The sequence below is a fragment of the Miscanthus floridulus genome, chromosome 16 (genome assembly GCF_019320115.1).
Source record: "Miscanthus floridulus cultivar M001 chromosome 16, ASM1932011v1, whole genome shotgun sequence".
Lineage (NCBI taxonomy): Eukaryota > Viridiplantae > Streptophyta > Magnoliopsida > Poales > Poaceae > Miscanthus > Miscanthus floridulus.
In genome coordinates, this window is record NC_089595.1 from 1,961,420 (window position 1) to 1,983,059 (window position 21,640).

A 21,640-nucleotide genomic window follows, 5' to 3' on the forward strand; every position below is an offset into this window, starting at 1 on the left:
TGCCGAAGTAAAGAACCAATCTAGCTGTTCTAGAAGCGGATCAGACTGCATATTACTCCATGTGAAGGCACGCCCCTTCAGTGGCAACTCAACTAGACCCAGGTGACCAATAGCATCATTGAAGATGAGAGTGTCAGCAAGATTACCTCCTGGTCTATTGCGATTATTGAGAGATCTGTAAAAATTGAAATCACCCAAAAAAATCCAGTTGTCGGAGTCATTGATATCATGATCACGGAACCAATTGATAAAATCAGAGCGTGCAGGTTCATCACAAGGCCCATAGACTGTGGTTAGCTTCCATGTCTCTCTATTATGCACTGAAGTGAAACCCACAGTGATGCCAAAACTTTGTTTATCAAGAACCGTTCCTGAAAGCACATTGCTGTTCCATAGGACAAGAATGCCTCCCGAGGCTCCCACCGATGGGATGAAATCAAAACAATCAAAACGCCGGGGAGCAAATTTTTTGATATACGAAATATCAAAAACCTCACGTTTCGTTTCTTGCAGACATATAACAGAGCTTGCGCTTTCCTCAATCTTATTCCGAACTGCATCCCACTTTTCTGACACGTTAATTCCCCGAATGTTCCAACATAATATCTGCCAATTTCGTGTATTCATTGCATAACAAGTGGGTTGGATAAAACCACCTAATTATGACTAGCATAATCAGGTACAAAAGAATGAAGATGGATGCATAACAGAAAAGGTTCAAAGGCCAGAAAGCATTTGAGCATAAGCTCAACAGCCAGAGAACATAAGTGTTCAGGAGCATGATCATCCCCCAGTACCACGATAGAAAAGAATTTGTAGGAAAAACGACATTGTCATATGAAAGGGAAAGATAAAAAGACCATTTAACAGGATGATAGATATAGCAAAAGCATGTAGGCCTCTCCAGCACTACAAGAAGGCTAGTTGGCGTGATCTTCATTGGGAACTTGGCCTATTGGCGCTTGCAGCAGCGCGTCTTCAGTGAGCTCGCTAGGAGCCACACCACAGTCGATACCCCAACCTTGCAGCACAAAAATGTCAACAGGAGCAACCTCTCCTGTTGATTCGTTAATCTGGACCACGGCTATTTTGCGTTTCTTCGATGGATTGGCAGATAGTCTGACAGGGCAGAATCCATCCAATTTAGCAGTGCGTCTGGAACTGCGTCTCACAGTACTCTGAACCAAAGGTGTGGAAGCACTACTTTCAGATATAGTAGTTGGGAGAGCGAGGGTCTTCTTCTCATTAGCTGCCTTGCTCTTTTGGCCCTGAGTGAGTGATGGGCTGGGCCTGATTTGCTCTGATTGAAATTCAAACTGAGGTGGGGGGCCCAAAAGGATCACAGGACCAGAGGGAACAACACTTGCTCTAGCATTTGCTTCACGTCTGCTCTTAACTACTGCAGGCCAGAGCTGGAGAGCTAGCACATCGAAAACTGGCTTCCATGGGACGATCTCCATACCAGTAACAGCAGCAGGGGCTGGTTGGAGGAGGGTAGATTGCATTGCATTTCTATCAATGATAATGGGAGCAGATGAAGTTGAACCTCGGACAAAAACGTCATCTGGTAAATCCTTCCTCTTGAATATCAAAGCATTGGCACAACATTGTTGGGCAGCTGCAAAGCGGGCACGTTCTTCCAACGGCGCAGACGTGGCATCATTGGATGAAGAGCTACTTTCGTCAACAACACCTTCAAACAACTGATCCTGGTTAAGGGAATGCGAAGAGTCCGGGGAGCCAGTGCAGGAATCGAGGATATCAGAAGCCTTGCATATTGGGATCTTTGGAGTCCACACCAATCTGTGCTTGACTCGAGTCACATGGCTGTGTGGTAAAGTGCGATCATCATCCATAATTAGTTTTGGCTGCCACATGAAAATAGGAATTGAACTTGTGGAGCACATTTTCCGTGTGTGACCAAATTTTGAACACTTCCAGCATCGGATTTTCCCAGGGCATTTGGCGTTGAGGTGACCCAGACTGAAACAGCTAGAGCAGCGAGGCCCAGTAACAAGAGATTTAGAGTTTGAAATATGGGCCGAAGATTTCGCCCTGGCCGTAGCATTAGCGTCGGGAATTTCTCTAGGCCTCTGCATGCTGGGCGACCGTTGCATCTCGGATTTTAGAACACGATCCTGCTTGGCTCCAGGCTGAAAAGCATGAATGTGATCCATTCCATACTTAAGATCGGTGTTTCCAAAAACAAGATTGCCAGGAGAGGTGACAGCAAGAACAGAGAAAGCACCGAAGGATATCTTCTCCTTCACAGGGGAGGATTTGACGGGGGAGTGATGAACTAAGTTCTTGGCAAAAGAGACCTTCTTGTGAGATTTAGCAGCGTCCTTTTTGGAACTCTTAGAAAGAACTTTAGTCCACTCTTTTTCCTGTTCGATTTCCCAAGCACGTTTCTCACGCTCCCAGTGAGGAGTGCCATTGTTCCATAAATGAAAATAGCAATCAAAACTGGAACTAATAACACGACGGAGTTTGTAGATATGAAAGCCAACTTGTTTTGAAAACATCGAGAAACGAAAGTGGTTGTTACTCAAGAACTTGACGTGGAAATCCAAAGCCCGACCACCCAAACAAGATTGGAGTGCAAGGGAGACTGATTCTTCCGTCAGACGAAAGAGGAAGCGCCGGAACGTGACGAGCAGAAAGAAAGAGCCATCAGGGATTGGGGATGGATGATGTACCGGCGATCTGAAGAGACGACGAACTTCATCTTGGAATTCCAGACCACGATCAAAGTCAAGCCGCTTGACCAGATCGGATGAGGAACCCATGGCCGGAGGAGCGTCAGGGGATCACCAGCAGGCACCATTGCCAGGAGACGAGGAGGTGGTGGTGGGGCGGCGAAGGGTGGGTGGGAGGGGTGGTCGCCGGGAGACTCTCATGGTTATGCTCAAGGTTTGATAAAATGGTTCTGCTTCTGTTTTTTGCTGCTGCGTTGATCTCCCTCCTTCTTGGTCTAGCAAATCAACGAATAGGTTGCATGCACGATCTGCAGGAGTCACATCCGGCACCAAAACAGATCACCAGGGGGCAGGGGCCATGGCAGCGCGCTGGACGACCGCCGGCCAGTCCGGTCGAGTCGGGCTACTGGTAGCTGGGTGCAGGAACCGCAGCCAGCAGCGCGCTGGTGGTGGGCGGCGGCGGCGAGGCGAGCGGCTGGGTTTGTTCCCTGCCGCAGTTGTTGAGGGTCGTAGCGTTGGGTGTTTGGAAGAATAAAATTGTACAATACTCTTATTCCGCTCTCTATTCTTGATAGCCTACATCGCTCGCCATCCGGCCTGTTAGCACGCTTGGCATTTCCTTCCCGTGCCTTGCGCCCACATGTTCCTGCAAAGAGGACCGTCGTGTGACCTCTGATTTTTTTTTTCTTCCTGGCCTCCTCGATGCCTTCCACCGTCAGCTTGCAGGTTCCCTCCCATGACCGCTCGCTCTAATAAGGCCATCTTCCACCTCCCACACCCATCTGCTGCTCACCCCCATGTCCCTGTCGTCGCGTCCTCCTGTTCTGGCGGCTGCGCGCGGGGGTATGGATGATTGAATGATCACACGATTAAAAGACTAACAAGTTTGCTAAGTGTTGAACAAGTAATTCATTATATGCAAACTTGATGATGATGTTTTGTAGGGTCGAAATGGCGGACTAGAGGGGGTGAATAGTCCTTTCTAAATTTAATCGCGCCGGCTAACTGAAACAAATGCGAAATTAAAACAATCGGTTTAGCCAAGACTACACCCCTCTATCGAAGTTCACAGGCACCTTATAAAGATCCTAATTATGCAACAAAGGTGCCGGGCTAGCTAGAGCCCACCTAATCAATTCTAGAAGCAAGGTCACACAAACCTATGTCACTAGTACTTCAAGCAACGAGAGAGCTCCTACATATGCTAGTAAGCAAAAGCACAAAGCCATCTAAGCTCACCAGCAATGCTCAATAACAAGGCTACACAAGCCAAATTATAGAGCGCAAATTTCTTAGCTACACAAACTAAGCAATTTGACTAACAAGGTTACACAAACCAAATGAGCCATGCAAGGGAGCTACTTCTATGCTACACAAGTAAGAAGATAACTAGTGAGCTACACAAGCTAACTAATTATAAGAGCAACTACACAAGCACAATGTATATAAAAGTAATTACAAACTTGTGTAAGGGGATTGCAAACCAACGGGAAGAACAATGTTGACACGGTGATTTTTCGTTCGAGGCTCACGTGCTTACCAACACACTACGTCCCCGTTGTATCGACCGCTCACTTGGTGGTTCGGCGGCTAATTGGCATCACCCGCCAAGCCCACACGTTGGGTACCGCAAGAACCAACCCCAAAAGTGAGGGTAGCTCAATGACACGCTCAACTAGAGTTACTCTTCGCGGCTCCTGTGGGGCGAGCACAATGCCCCTCACAAAGCTCTTCTTCAGAGCACCGCACAAACTTCTTGCGGGCTTCGACGGAGACCACCACCAAGCCGTCTAGGAGGTGGCAACCTCCAAAAGTAACAAACATCACCGGCTTGCAAGATGACCACCCAGTGCCCCTCAATGCAACCTCACGATGCAATCGCACTAGAATCGCTCACTCACTCAATCGGATGAACACTATCAAGCTAGAGTGAGTTAGAGGGCTCCCTAGCACACCTACACAAGCCACCAAGGCTCAAGGGTGCTCAGCTCTTGGCCAAAGGCCGACCAACACTTCTATTTATAGCCCCATGGGCTAAAATAGCCATTACTCCTTCACTAGTAGATTTCAGGACGACCAGACGCGCCGATCAGATCGACCGGACGCACCCTGCCAGCGTTCGGTCAACGGATGGCCGCCACGTCATCAGTGGCTTCAAATACTGAGCACCTGATCTCAACAGTTAAGTTGCGACCGGACACGCACCGTGAGGATGACCGGACGCTGCTATGCCTGAGTCCGGTCATTTCTAGTAAGGTTCTAGAGAGGCAAAATCATGACCGGACACGTTCGGTCCACCGTGACCGGACGCGCCGGTGCGTCCGCTCCTCCTCCTCTTCTCTACATGCCGCCATGTCAGTAGGACCGGACGCTGAACAGTGTTCAGCCAGAGTCCGGTCACTTTTCTTCTCCAAGTCCGGTCACAGGGCAAATCGAGCCCGAAAGCACCACCTTCTTTTATAATTGACCGGGCGCTGGAACCCTGAGTCCGGTCACTTCGAACTCAGCGTCCAATCACTGTTTGACCGTGAAAAACACCTCCTTCAATTCACCAACTTCTTCTCATTTGCAAATATGCCAACACCACCAAGTGTACAACACCTTGTGCACGTGTGTTAGCTTTTCACAAACATTTTTCAAGGAGTTAACCACTCAACTTGTCGCGCCACTCGATCCTAGCAACGATGCAAAGTTAGATCACTCGAGTGGCACTGGATGACCGATATACAAACAAGTTTGCCCCACTTAATAGTATGGCCATCTATCCTAAACCCGGTCATCAAGTTCTCTACACACCTATGACTGGTGAAATGAAATGCCCTAGGTTATACCTTTGCCTTGCGCATTCCATTCCATCTCCTCCAATGTCGATGCAACACATGCACCAACACTATCAACAATGATATGATCCACTTCATATCATCACGTGATCATATTGGTTCATCGATCTTGACTTCACTTGCTCTTCACCGTTGCCTCAGTCCATCGGTGCCAAGTCATCACTGAAGGACACGTGGACGCCTAAGAGGGGGGGGTGAATTAGGCAACTTAAAAATCTTACTCTAAAACTATGGCCTCTTTTTAACTCTAGCAAAACCTATGCAATAGATGAACTATCTAAGAGTGCAACTACGGTTTTGCTAGTGATTTGCTATCTCTACCGCTAAACAAGTAATGTAAACAATGTAAGTGCGGAACCTAAAGAGCAAGGTAGAGATATGCAAACTCCCGTCGACGACTCCGGTATTTTTACCGAGGTATCAAGAAGCGCGCAAGCTTCCCCCTAGTCCTCGTTGGAGCCCCTCGCAAGGAATCCCTCGCAAGGGCCAAGCTCCCGGTCGGGTAACTCCGTGGATAGCCTCGGGCCTTCCCCACGCGCAAGTGGGTCTCCGATGAGCCTTCCGGCAAGCCTCTCCCGGATGCTCCCCGCCGTCTTCACTATCAAGCTTCCGGCCGAAACGCCGCGGGCCTTGTTCCCTCCGGTACACGGTGGCGGCCACACCACAAACGCGGTTGGTGTGATCTCACAAGACTTCAAGCCCCTCCGATGTACAACACTTGTGCTCGCAAGCACGAGGTGGCAAGAGGTATGCAAACCTCACTAAACACTAGACAAACACCTAGAGCAAGCGCATAAGCGGTGGTCTAATCAACCTAAGCACTTCGCAAAGCACTTATGCTAATCACCTAATAAAACACTAAGCACTATGCATGTGGAGATCACTAAAATGGTGTATCAACACCCTTGGTATGTTTCCTCAGCTCCACACTTCTCAAATGGCCGGTTGGGGGTTGTATTTATAAGCCCCACTGAGAAAATAGCCGTTGGGGTCGAACTCCCGCAATTCTGCTACTGACCGGACGCTGAATCGTCCTGACCGGACGCGTCCGGTCGTCCCGACCGTTGCAGCCACGAACTACCGATCGGACGCTGCCAGCGTCCGGTCGCCTGCCACCGGACGCGTCCGGTCGCAGTTTCGCGCGCCTGGAACCTCTCTGTACTCGATCGAACACTGATGCCCTACGTCCGGTCGGTTGCCGCCAGCGTCCGGTCCATCTTCCGGTCGCTTGTTTGCCGAGCCACCGGTCCAGCGTCCGGTCGCGCTTCCAGCGTCCGGTCTAGCGTCCGGTCACCTTTGCGAGCTTGTTTCTTCGCGATCTTACGTACGGCTTGGTTTCTATCTTCGTGCTTGGACTTTACTTGATTTCTTGGGTCTTCTCTTGTGCTCTTAAGGTCTTGTTTGAGGTGTTGATCATCGGATCATCACGTCGCCTTCGTCCAAGACACGTCTTGCACCCTATTGGACTACAAAACAAACACTTGCAAATTCATTAGTCCAATTTGGTTGTGTTGGTCATCAAACACCAAAATCCAAAGTAAATGGGCCAAGGGTCCATTTTCCTTACAATCTCCCCCTTTTTGGTGATTGATGACAACACGACCAAAGCAAGCAAATAATAAAAGATTTTGAATTTAAAAAACTATCTACTTGCTAGGATGCAATGCAAGGAGCAAGGTTATATGATGCTAAGAGATACTACTAGAAAGACTAAGATTCCAATTTAAGACCTAACTTGCCCTTGCAAATGTCCCCATGTGGCATTATGGATTAAAGTCTTGCTTCCTATAAATTCTCCTCAATATTTAGATTAATCCATAATCCACTATCCTCCCTTTCTCGGACTATTACCAATGGTAGACATTAACTTAATACTTGCCTTTGGTCCTCCAAATTCTCCCCCTTTGGCATCAAACACCGAAAAGGAAGACATTAGTAGCACAAGGGAGGGTTAAACTTTGTGATCCTTTGTATGTAGAATTGGATACCACTTGTAGAATTGGATGGAACACAAAATTTAACTCTCACATTATATAGACTAAGCTCCCCCTAAATATATGCATACATATGATGGAAGGCAAAGCATATGCATAATTTGCAAATTATTGCATAAAGGAGTTTAATCTATATAATGCATGGAGAAAGCATATAAATATCAAAATGAGGTCAACATGATGATACCAAATGAAGAATGATGCTTATCTCCGGGGACTCCAATTTCCTTACAATGAGACTACTACACATGTGATAGGTTTGAAAAATTGATACCATTTGAAAAAGTGTTAGTCTCAAAGCATCCAAGTTGTAGAGTTACTCCCCCTAAATGTGTGCACATACATGTAGAATACTTTGTAGAAATCATGCATATTGATTTTGGAATCAAGAATACCACTTGAAGATGACATCTCATGAATGTGAGAATCATTTTCAAAATAGATATTCGGGAGAGATTATCTACAATTTGGACTTTGGCACATATTAGATGAACAATAGTAAGACAAGCTATGTGCCGTGCTCTTAAATAATTGTGAACCATGTAGGTTTGCTCCAAGGGTTAAGAATGAAACCGAGCAAGCCTACCATATGATATACCTAGTGTATGCATGACAACGGATATAAGAATTCAAAAGCAAACATAGGCATGAAGAGTAACTAGATGCTAAAAGATACCAATTGTAGGAAAATTTTAAATCTAATACCAATTGAAGTAAATTGAATCTAGTTACCTAATATGGGAAGGGGAATTTGGGTCCATAGTATTCACTAACCCACTTGGCAATGACTTTGTCCATCATGGTGCACCCCATGAAATGCACCCAAACTTTGCCAAGTCTCCAAATTCCCCGAAGTCTGACGGACTTCTCACTTCCCTTTCGGGATCCAAACCTTCTTGGTGCTCTTCATGTTTGAAATGATTTCCTTTGGCACCCAAAAGCATTTGACCCCATTGTTGGCTTGCTTGTTCACCTTGATGGCCACCACCTTGTCATTTTTCTTCTTCTTCAAGAGATAAGGTGTGGAGGCCTTCTTGTCCACCTTGTTGGTGTAGGTGTTGGAGAGCTTGCTTGTTTGCTTTTTCTCCTTCTTCTTTGCTCCTCCCCCATTCTTCACCTTGCACTCATAGGACTTGTGGCCTTCTTTGTGGCACACGTAGCAAACCACGGTTTGTCCTTCATCAAGCTTCTTCACTCCCTTGACGGTGTTATCTTGATGAAGTTGGGTTTGCTTCGCCTTGCCCTTCACTTGAGTCAAGTCCTTGGTGAGGCGAGCTACTTCTTGCGTGAGTTGCTCATTCTCTTTTGCAACCTCTTGTGTGCATGTATCTACAATCACTTTCTCAACACAAGCTTGGTTGCACAAAGGTGAGTCTAAACATAAATTATTGCAAGAGGTAGATGCATCCTTTTTAATTATGTCATTTCTTTTAGATGCCTTGGTGGGGGTATTTTTGACGGCCTCAAGATTAGCAACTTTATTTGTTAGCTCATCACAATGTTTGCACATGATTTCCATTTTAGCAAGCAAACTTTGATAATTATTTTGTGAGCTAGCTAACTTTTCTTTTAATTTTTCATTTTTCTTTTCAAGTTGCTTATCATTAATTGTGCATGCACTTGTTGTTGCACTAGCCTCAAGTTGCTCAATTTTAGTAGATAGTTCAACATTGAGATTTGCAAAGTTTTCATATTGTACAAGCAAATTCTTGTATGCTTCTTGTGAACTACCTAGCTCTTCTTTTAAAGTTTTGAGCTTCTTTTGTTGACTAGTGCAAACTTTAGCATATTTAAGATTTTGTTGCACAATTGTATTGTAAGAAGGCAAATCATCATCACTATCACTCTCACTAGAGGATGAGCTTTCGTTACCTCGTGCCATAAGGCACACACGAGAAGAGCTTGATGATGAGTGCTTGTGACCTCGCCTCTTGTGATGGTTTTCTTCTTCACTTTAAGAATCATCCCATGACCTTATTGTTGTGAGGGCTTTGTTCTTGCACGCCTTCTTCTTTGTCTTGGGTGTGGGATTGTTTGGACAAACTTCCACAAAGTGCCCCAACTCGCTGCATCCATAGCATCCCCTCTTTCGTCGCTCGTTTCTTTGATTAGTGAAAACGAGGTCTTGAATTTGGATGGGCACACCCTTGACATTGAGCCTTACGATCATCTTTTCCACCTTTTTGATAAGTTTGATTGATTCTTCATCAAGGTCGGAGGTGGAGGAGGAAGATTGATCATCATCACTTGATTCTTGTTCATCATCATCATCATCCTCATCTTCTTCTTCTTCACTTGAGGAGCTTGAGCTTGAGCTTGACTCAACTTTCTTGCCCTTCATCTTTTTCTTTTCGCTACAAGCGAGAGCTTTGCCTTTGCTTGATGAAGATGCTTCTCCTTGACCCATCTTACGTGACATTTCAAATGCCACTAGCTTGCCAATGACAATGCCCGGGGTCATGGTGCTCAAGTTCTCCATGTTGTGAAGGATGGTGATGATGCTTGCATATTTCTTTTGTGGTAGAACGGAGATGATCTTCCTTACGATGTCCGCATCATCTAGCTTTAATAATCCTATTGAATGGAGCTCATTGATAATTAGATTCAATCGAGAATACATATCACGAACAAGCTCATCATCATTCATAGCAAAGGAATCATAATTTTGCTTGGCTAGACAATGTTTTTGCTCACGGACATTACTTGTGCCGTCATGGAGCTCTTGGAGTTTTAACCAAATTTCATGTGCCGTATTTAAGGTGAACACTTGGTTAAACACATCCATGCTAAAGGATTCAAACAAGCAATTCTTAGCTCTAGCATTGAAATGCATTTCTTTTTCGTCACTCTTTGTGGGTTTTTTAGGATTCTTGATGGGTTTCATCCCGTCATGAGTGACTCTCCATACACCCAAATCAACCGCCTCAAGGTGGCAAGCCATTCTAGCTTTATAGTATGGGAAGTTAGTGCCGTCAAATTGTGGAGGCCTAGCGGTATCCATCCCAACCACTCTACAATAGCGTCGGCTCAACGGCGGTTAAGCCAAAGGTCTAAATATGAGCCAACCGGCTCTGATACCAATTGAAGGACACGTGGACGCCTAAGAGGGGGGGGGGTGAATTAGGCAACTTAAAAATCTTACTCTAAAACTATGGCCTCTTTTTAACTCTAGCAAAACCTATGCAATAGATGAACTATCTAAGAGTGCAACTACGGTTTTGCTAGTGATTTGCTATCTCTACCGCTAAACAAGTAATGTAAACAATGTAAGTGCGGAAGCTAAAGAGCAAGGTAGAGATATGCAAACTCCCGTCGACGACTCTGGTATTTTTACCGAGGTATCGAGAAGCGCGCAAGCTTCCCCCTAGTCCTCGTTGGAGCCCCTCGCAAGGAATCCCTCGCAAGGGCCAAGCTCCCGGTCGGGTAACTCCGTGGATAGCCTCGGGCCTTCCCCACGCGCAAGTGGGTCTCCGACGTGCCTTCCGGCAAGCCTCTCCCGGATGCTCCCCGCCGTCTTCACTATCAAGCTTCCGGCTGAAACGCCGCGGGCCTTGTTCCCTCCGGTACATGGTGGCGGCCACACCACAAACGCGGTTGGTGTGATCTCACAAGACTTCAAGCCCCTCCGATGTACAACACTTGTGCTCGCAAGCACGAGGTGGCAAGAGGTATGCAAACCTCACTAAACACTAGACAAACACCTAGAGCAAGCGCGTAAGCGGTGGTCTAATCAACCTAAGCACTTCGCAAAGCACTTATGCTAATCACCTAATAAAACACTAAGCACTATGCATGTGGAGATCACTAAAATGGTGTATCAACACCCTTGGTATGTTTCCTCAGCTCCACACTTCTCAAATGGCCGGTTGGGGGTTGTATTTATAAGCCCCACTGAGAAAGTAGCCGTTGGGGTCAAACTCCCGCAATTCTGCTACTGACCGGACGCTGAATCGTCCTGACCGGACGCGTCCGGTCGTCCCGACCGTTGCAGCCGCGAACTACCGATCGGACGCTGCCAGCGTCCGGTCGCCTGCCACCGGACGCGTCCGGTCACAGTTTCGCGTGCCTGGAACCTCTCTGTACTCGATCGGACACTAATGCCCTGCGTTCGGTCGGTTGCCGCCAGCGTCCGGTCCATCTTCTGGTCGCTTGTCCGCCGAGCCACCGGTCCAGCGTCCGGTCGCGCTTCCAGCGTCCGGTCCAGCGTCCGGTCGCCTTTGCGAGCTTGTTTCTTCGCGATCTTGCGTACGGCTTGGTTCCTATCTTCGTGCTTGGACTTTGCTTGATTTCTTGGGTCTTCTCTTGTGCTCTTAAGGTCTTGTTTGAGGTGTTGATCATTGGATCATCACGTCGCCTTCGTCCAAGACACGTCTTGCACCCTATTGGACTACAAAACAAACACTTGCAAATTCATTAGTCCAATTTGGTTGTGTTGGTCATCAAACACCAAAATCCAAAGTAAATGGGCCAAGGGTCCATTTTCCTTACAATCACTCAACTTGCCCTTCACGCTTGCAATCGGTCCGTCGAGCCAAGTCATGTCTTGATCTTCTCCACCTTGATCACATGATTTCATGTCATGTCTCATATGCAATGAGCTCCTTCATCATCACATGTGTGAGCTTTGCAACATCACCGAGACATTTCCATCTCCATGGCATATGTTGCTCACACACATGTACCTGTGGACTAATCACCTGTGTATCTCACATAAACACAATTAGTCCACCTAGGGTTGTCACTCAATTATCAAAACCAAACAAGGACCTTTCATGTTCCATATTGTGTTGAAATAAAAAGCCCAAATGATGCGTTGTTGTAAAGGCAATCTAGTTCAAGCACATGACAACAATGCAAATGAAATTCAAGCGATGGCTTATATATATTGTGGGACATTTATGGTTCATATGAAAGCAAGTATATTTGAATTCATACATGAGACATGAGGTCTTGCATATGAAATGGTCTCATATAAAGAGCATGCTATGGAATCAATGTAGATAAAGATGGTTTTCATCATATGGAATTCATTGTATGCTTAACAAGATTCAAATCATGGTATGACTTTGATTTGCATGAGAAGATAAAGATAGAAAGGAAAAGGCTTCGAAGGACCAAGTGTAGGTGAATGCAAGCGATGGCTTGGGCACCGAAGGACCATGGCTATGTTGAAGAAGAGAGTACTTGCATTTAGTCTATGATTGATCAAGTGAAAGGAAGTTGTATTATGAGAAGGATCAAATCATTGTTGGATCAATTGATGAAAGTGACTTGATGCATTTGGATTTATTCACATGTATATAATTGGACCAAGTCACATGCTCAAGATTGCTATACTCAAGCAACAATTAAAATGGACATGTTGGAATTCTCTCTATTGTTGCAGATTGAAAGATATGGCATGGGCTCGAACAAGGTTAACTCAAGTGGTTTAAATTCACTTTTATTTAATCTTGGGTTAATAGGCATATCGTACTATTAAGAGGGATGCAACATAATAATAGATGATTGTCTAAAAGTGCTCAAGCCAACCCATGTGAGAATAAAGAGAAGAGTGCCACGTTGTCTAACTTTGGTACGCTGAGAGTGCTAGTTCTTTTTTAATTTGGAATTTCCGGGCTTCGGGCTTTGAATTTCCGAACGAGGGTGTTGTGTCTAGTTAAGCCGTTTGGCGCACACTGCAGTGAATACCGGACAAGTCTGGTATGCATACCAAACATATCCGATATTACCTAACATAATGGCTAGTTTCGTGGGAGTGGGGTATTTATGTCCCCCAAGCCTCCACCTTTGGGGGCTATCAATTTGGGTGATTCTCGTATACTTTCTAGAATCTTTGTGTCACTCCACACACTTCTCTTTGTGAGAATGGAGCCCTAGTGTTGGATTCATTTGGTGGGTTTGAGTGAAATTCAAAAGAAAGAAAAAAGAGCAAAGCCAACACTTGAGCACTTGAGGCGTTCTTTGATCTCGTTATTCGCATTTGTTACTCTTAGAGCTCGCTCCTAGACAGCTAAGAGTCGCTAGAGAGCAACCAAGAATTGTGGTGTGACTCGGCAAGTTTGTGTGATTCCGCCTCCACAAGAGAAGGAATCACGGAGTGGATCCCAGAGTGATCACTCATTGCCTTCTTTTTCTCGCGAATTAAATTAGCCTTTTCTTTTTTTTTTGAAAAAATGTTATGAACTTGTAAATTCAATATCAAATTGAGTAGATTCCCAAAAAATGTAAAACTAATTTTGTTATACTCCTGGTAACATGTTCTTTGTGTTAGAGTAAACTAAATCATCTAATTCTTACTATTTATAGGTTTTCATTAAATAAATCAATATGTTCCTTTAATTGGTGTGCTATTTTTAGTGGCTGTTTGGTAAATGTGTTTAACCTGAATTTTTATAGTAGAATAGTACAAGTATTAGGCACCTTCCGTAATTTTTGTAGCCCCTGAATAAGTCATATGAATAATTTATAAATTGTTCTTGTTCTTAGCAATTTATTAGCATAAATATAAGTTTTGTACTTAGTTTTAGATAAATGGTTTCTTAAATTTTGTGGTAATATGCTGCTGGTTAGATGTTTGGGCATCTTGAGTATGTTTAGATGTATTAACTTCTTGGTTTTGCCATTTTAATTTACTAAGTAGCGTGCCCGTGCGTTGCTACGGGACAACTAAACTTTTATACTAAAAACACATGGATCGCATGATAAGATAACAATAATGTAAGACATTAAACTGACATTTAATCCAAAAATCAAAGTTTGTGAAATTAACAGTCACTAAGAGCACGGCACCACAGGCTCACAAACTCTACTATATAGACATTTCCATGATACAGCTAAAATAATGTTTTATATCGACAAGAAGTCTCCGATATTACAAACTAAATGAAGCAATTAAATATGTCAGATAAACATTGCTCAATCCACATATATTGAACCTGTTTGACCAATAAAATTGCACAAAATGACTATTATATTAAACTAAATTCATATCCATCATCTATTCAAAGTGCGTGTCATAAGCGTGTAAATAATTTCAATATTATTTAGTTCTCTAAATCTATGAGACGCGACACGGTGTTCTTAGCAAATTCTTGACCTCGGTGACGTCTGGCTTCGTCAACAAGCAGACGATTGCGTAGGCCTATAAACAAATAAAAAACTTTTGGGTCAGTGTTGTAGTCAATAAATTAAATCAATGAATTACCCCAAAAGAACCTGACTTTGAAAATCATACGCCTGATTACAAATAGGACCGAATACCAATTCGCTGAAATCATCAGTAGTGGTCACTCCGCCTATCATGCACGAGAAAAAAAATGTAATAACTGATACTTTATTTAGTCAATACATATGAGGACATCAGTGATACAATACCTCTCTTTCTATTCATTTGTACATGGAGACCGGCTAAAATGCGCAACTCTGATGTCGCTCGCCGCCATTCCGATAAGTGACGGCATATGTGTGTATACTTGACAGTTATTATGATGCAGTGGTACCTACGAGTTACAAAATTGATTAGCATCAAACAATAAAAAATTGATAGCATGGAGCAATGATAAAATTTTCATTCTAAGTACCTTTCATTCATCAGCACCACATATTTATACGGTTGCATCCGCACGTCACCCCTTCCTCGAATATTAGACACATGCACAACTATACCAATGACATCTACAAACACAAATGATAGTTATTGATGGAATAAGAGCATGAACAGTTAACTATGTATTTTTAAATATAGACGTATAAGGTATACCTACAAAAAAGTACTCAGCTTGAGCGTATACATCCTCGAATTCCATAAAGGTACGAGGACACTGACAAATCCATAGCTCTCTCAGTGGTGCATTAGCCATACTTTGTGGAGATAGAACCACAAAGTAGTCGGCACATAAACAGAAGATGTAGCCCAAAGGGCCAACATGAGTAGGCGCGAAGCCAACTCTCATGAAGTCATAACATTCTCCTAAACGAAGCAAACAGTCAAACCTCATAGTTTGGTCGTCGTACGCAACCGCTTCCATTTTGGTTCCCTATAAGAATATTAGATCTAACAGATAGATAATAATGGTCTGTAGAAAAAAAAGACATGGTACAAAAAGATAAGCTCAAAATGCACCTACTCATCCTTCAAAATTACACGCAAATATATATCACCATGGTGATGTTGTACGTTGCCTTTCCAAAAAACCATGGCACTCACATCCCATATGGAAGATATGTGTTCCATTCCCACTTCATGGAATTCAACCCATCTACCGTGTTAATCAAAACGATAAAACACACGAGTAAAACTATGTTGACAAAAAATGATTGCCTCAATCAATTACAAGATAAATGTAACGTAGTTACCTGTAGATGTGTGTATCGGTGATTGCAGGCGGCGGGTCAGTGTACACCCTCTTTCTTTTGAGCGACCGACAACCAGAACCCATATCGGCAACTAAGAAACCAAAATAATGAAAAATATACATGATGACATTAGTCGGTCTGAACATAATATACTATTATTCTATGGAGATCGGCAAGCAATTAAAGATTTAAAGTTGCCCGCGTGCTCTGTGCCTCTGTCCTGTTATCTTGATGACGTCATGTGAGGCCTCTGAAATAACTACAACACCTACATTGTTAATTTGTTAGCATACATGACCGCAAATTTGATTCATTTTCTCAGTTGTGAGCATTAAGCTGTCAGGAAGCATTGGTCTGCATCTTATTCATCACAAATCACACCCAACTGCAAGCTTTGAACTGACAGGTTGCTCCGATGTTGACATACTGTAGACACCTCTGTTGTGGGCGTCCTAGCGTTGATGGCGGACACTGGCGGCAGGATCAAGCTAGCAGTTGAGGTCCAACCATCCAAGCCTATACCCGACAGTGTGGAGGCTCCTCCTATGTGACCGGTCGAAGCTGGTCCATGGACGCCTGCTGATAGCTTGACCCCTACCACCGCCTACCTTATGCAAATCCACTGAATGCTAGCCGCTGGCTACTGCAGGCGGCTGCCGGCCCATGGGCCCTAGCTGCTGCCCACTGGTTTGTATAGGCAACCGCTAGTCCGCCCGTCCCCGACACCTAGTTCATAGCAGAGAAGAGTGCAAAAGAAGAGATCACAGTAGTCAAGAGTGTAGAAGAAGAGATCGTCGTTGAGGTCGACGACCACAGCAATGCGGTGAAGGCGGCTTGAACGAGATCATGAGATGCACAAGATCAGACTCGGTGGCCCAGGAAAGATGGAAAAGGGGCGTTGATTGAGGAACGTGTGTCCTGATAGATGCCTTTTGGTGGCGGCGGGGTGCGGTGGTACGTCCGCGAGGAAGGAAGGGATTTTTTTTTTCTTTCCTTGTGTTTTACGGAGTACACCAGAATTAGTTGCAGGTGGCGTGGGGTGCGCAACGATCTGTGGGCGAGGGACACGCTAATCGCGGAAGGCGTCGGCGAATGATTATTGTTTCTGTTTTTGCCAGGCACGTTGTGTGGGCGCCGGTTTATTAGGAATGAACGTGGTGTGCGGGGAATTGCCGTGATAGGCATGGATCGCAGGCCACGCGATGATTTGACGGAAGGCTCACGTATCGCAGGCACGTGGAGATTAACCGGGTGGACGAAAACTTTGGCTGCTTTTTAGTTGTTTGCTGAAACTTTTACTCAATGGTAAAAGAAAGTTAAGCAAAGGAACTGTTGCTATGGTAGACTTGCAGAACCAGATCATGGATCGGTCAAGCCAATGCTAATCATCATTCAATTCAACGGCCATAACAGGAATACTCAGCCATTTGAATCTAAAAGGATCATGACAGCTCAATGGAAAGATGGAACATAGGCAATAAACATCAAATCAAAGTAACCAGAAGCACGAAATCATGGCAAATGGCTGCGGTAACGATTGCCTTTCAGGCACAGATAGTCAAAGAACTTGAAGCAGAAACACAGAGGGTTCATGACAAATTACTGGACCAACCATTCCCAAACCACTACCATGACAACATGCATCACATAGCCTCTGCACATATATATCCAAAGACTCTTAAAGAGGCATGATTTCAGATCACACAAACACTGGAGGTAATAACAAATAAAGAAACGCATCAGGGCAGGATGTGATTCACTAACAGGGTGGATGTTTGTGGAAGACAGAAGATGTTGGAAGCTCCTCGTGGCAGTCCGCAGTCCTCCTCGAAGGCACAGCAAGACGACGAAGGCGATGGCGGCAGGCGACGACGATGGCGACGCACTATGGCGAAGCACAGCCGGTGCACGAGGGAGGGCGCGAGGGCGGAGGCCGGTGTGAGTGAGGGCGAGCTCAACTGGCGAGGGTGGCCGCTGTGGCGAGGCCACAAGATCTATAGCGATTGATAGCAGTCTCTCTCTTTCCTTTTGTCTTAATTCTCTTTCCTTCTGTGTTAATTCTCTTTCTTTGAGCAAGGCGTAGGGGAGCCGAGAGAGGCTCGTTGCCATGTATGCTGGTGCATGCAAACATGCATTGTGTATATGGATAGCACAATAATTTTCTATTTCCTATTTTACCGTGATTCCTCTATCACATGACAAGCAATATTCAATCAAATGGGAGATGTAATCGAGCACTATTAGGAAAGTAGATCAACGCACATCAAGGAGAATGGCACGATCAATCAGTAATTAAGATTAACCTGTAATCAATGTGTAATCTCAATCTCAAGTGCACTATGCATGATACATAGTTGTAGGAGAAATGTTTTTTTTCAACATTTTTATCTGCACTGTGCAGGTCAGGACAGCCTTAATTTTACTATAGCATTTTTTTCGACAAACACTAAAGCTCATTTTTCGTCTGAAATATGACATCCCATCTAAAGTGCTTCATTAAAAAATTATATTGTCATGCCTAATAAATTTATAGTATTAGAACTAACAACATTCTAAATATTTCCTAAAAGATTATTGTTTAACAGATACTATAACACCTATAAAGCAGATTAGCAAGAAGATCACATTTTTAATACCAAAATTAGTGCATACTATAGTAACCACAAAACATAGCTGAATTTTCTGGGCGTCGAGATGGGAGGAAGAAAAAAGTTCTGACCCCTATAGGGCTCTGAATGAGACCACAATTTAACTGATTTTTTCGTTTCCCTTGCAGGAGCTGCGTGCCCTATGCATTTGTTATGTAAAAAATACCTGACTAATTCTGAGACACAAATATTAACATTGCAGAACCCACTGAGGCATAGGATGGAAGAACTTACGTGTGGAAGTAGGGTCTTCGTGGCTGAAGCTATTCCCTTGTCTAATGCATTCCTTTATAAATTACTGCATAATCATATCAGCCATCGCATTATGCCTATAAGACATAAAAACTTGAACATCACCGGGAGAAATGTATCCATTATATTGTGAGTGCAGTGGCACATTATTTATTTATAGGCATTTGAGGACAGAATTTTCTCTGCAGCAGGAATGTATGGACAGAGATAAGAGCCCAAATGGATAATACAGTTGTGTGATCAAAACCATCCAATCCACTTCTAAAACAAAAGAAGAAAGTAACACTGCTTTTCTAATCAAGTTGGCATGTTTGCTTCAAAATTGTAATAATAACACAGAGTGGCATTTTATTTTTTCCAATTTAGTAGACATATGATCTGCCTCTCTGAGCTCTCACCCTTGGACTACTGTAATTCATAGTGTATTTGTTTGCAGGAAAAATGTCCAGGGTTGTTCTCAAAGGGCACAAAAATAGATCTAGGTATCTTTTAATTCAATTCCTATGTAATTCCCAGCTTCGGTCATTAGACGACACACCTCAATGACACAATGCTTAGCAGAAATTTGGCATGTAGCCCTCACTTAACTGTAACAAAAAGTAGGCATGGTCATAGGAATACAAACATAGATAAGCGCAGAAATGCATACCAATGTGGCCAGCTCTTTGAGGTCATGTTCAGATGGCTTTAGTATAATAAGGTCAACAAAAGCTCTGTTGTCGTTATCATCATGATTCAGTGATGGATGCTCAGCAACCAGGGTCCATATCCTGTTTCTTGCAAATCCATGTCGCTCCAATGTCCCAGAGTATCGAGGTTGTATGAAATTTTACTGCTATCAGAAGTCCCACAGAAATTTAACCACAAGACCCTCACAATCGGTCATAGAGTATCGAGGCTGCATGAAATTTTACAGTTATCAGAAGTCCCACAGAAATTTAACCGCAAGACCCTCACAATCAGTCAGCCTATACATAAATTTGTACACCGTGGAAAAAATTAAAATTAAGCCCTTGTTTAGTTGGATCCCAAAGTCCAAAAAGTTGCTACAGTACCTGTCACATCGAATGTTTGCGGCCCGTGCATGGAGCATTAAATGTAGACGAAAAGAAAAACTAATTGCACAGTTTGGTGGGAAATTGCGAGACGAACGTTTTAAGCCTAATTAGTCAATGTTTGGACACTATTTACCAAATAAAAACGAAGGTGCTACAATAGCCCCAAATTCCAAATTTCGCGAACTAAACAAGGGCTAAAATTACAGCATCGAAGTATGATCCAATAGCAAACGTGACAAGAATGGATCATGCTGCAGCACCTGTGGGAAACACACCTACATGCCACCTCGCATCGCATTTGGTGGCTTGAAGATTGCCTGCACGTCAGAAACAACAAACATGAAAGTGCTTTAGACCATTGGAGCAGATAGAAGGCTACAGGCCCACTACTGATCCTACTAAGTAAGATGAGAAAGAGGAGGTCAGCCGCGATGATGCTCCCCTCGACCTATACTCCAATCAGCTCAATGACGTCTGGAAGCAGGCTGGAGCCGCGATGGAGCTGGAACCGTAGATCAAGAATCAAATCGATCTGGAAGAGCTTTGACAGGCTGTACCTATGCCACCGCCACCGGCAAGGGCACCCACAGGCTAGGATGGCCTACCGGCTGCCCTCACTCGCGGTGCCCGGTATGCCTCTCGCTCGTACGGCCGCATGGCACGACCGAGCAGCCGAGGATGGACCCCTCTTCAGCCAGCGGCGGGGAGCGAGTGAGTGGAGGCAACTGGTTGATCTCCCTCTCCGCGAAGCTGCTTGGAGCAGGGGAAGAGGGACGCGAGCGATGGGAGCGGCGGGTGTCGTGGGCACCTGCGGGCGGGCGTAGGAACCGTCGGCGCGGCAACCTGCGGGTGGGCGCGGCCGGCTTCACGGCCAGCTCCGGACGTGAGCGGGCTACGTTGCGGCGAGCTACGGGCGGGTGCGGCGGCGGCACGGCCAGCTGTGGGTGGGTGACGATGGGGAGGCGGGCGGAGGAATCACGAGATCGAGGCTGAATCATAGGAGCGGTTTCCTTTTGTGCGGCGTGGATTCGCGGTGATCGTGCGGATCGGGCTTTCCTTCTGCGGCGTGGACGCGGTCGCGCCGTGAGCGGCAGGGTATCGCAGGGGAAGGCAGACCGAGGGAGCGACGGGCATGGGATTGTAGGCATGGCAGACGGACGAATCAAAATAAATGTCGCACCAAAAAATGTCCACGCTTTGTTCTTTTTAGTTGTAGGAGATTGCATCATCCTTGAATGCATATAGAGCCCGAGTCGATAGAGCAGGTGACCACCGACGAGCCATAGTATGAGGAGATCGTCGAGGAGTACGAGGAGGAGGTCCTCGTGCAGGAGGAGACCCAGGGGCCACTGATTGACTTTGCTGACACCGAGCCTGCCAAAGGCAGGCCCCAGTGCATAACCCCTAATTTTATATATTCATTCTATCTATGTTTGTGCATTACGTTGCATGAATTCTATGGAACCCACATGCGTAAAATACTTGTAAGGATCCCTGCTAAACCTAGAGGGGGGTGACTAGGCCTGTCAAAATAAAACTTGAACCTATTATTATCTCGATAAATCTCATTAGTCCTCTAATCATATAGTCATTATCACCAAAACTCATAGTTAGGGCTTCATTGCACTTACAATACTACTCGATGAGTCCTGCTGGTTTATAAGTTTGTGTAGCTGCTATGCCTAGGACCCATCGGCAACATGAGTAACCTGATGTTGCCCACAATAGGTTCCTTATTACTCACATGAGAAATGGTGGAAATTAATTGGCGATCGGGAGGGAAATAGGAAA

The 21,640-nt window shown here is 44.9% G+C and overlaps 1 long non-coding RNA gene across 1 annotated transcript; it reads right to left on the reverse strand.

Annotated features, from left to right (window-relative positions):
- Positions 1–14,826: 14,826 nt before the first annotated feature.
- On the reverse strand, positions 14,827–15,437 carry LOC136511488 (uncharacterized). The gene is made up of 3 exons (XR_010772731.1): positions 15,296–15,437; positions 15,117–15,210; positions 14,827–15,035 (listed from the first exon to the last, which is right to left on the reverse strand). It is a non-coding gene; the product is annotated as an uncharacterized lncRNA (long non-coding RNA).
- Between the last annotated feature and the right edge of the window lie 6,203 nt (positions 15,438–21,640).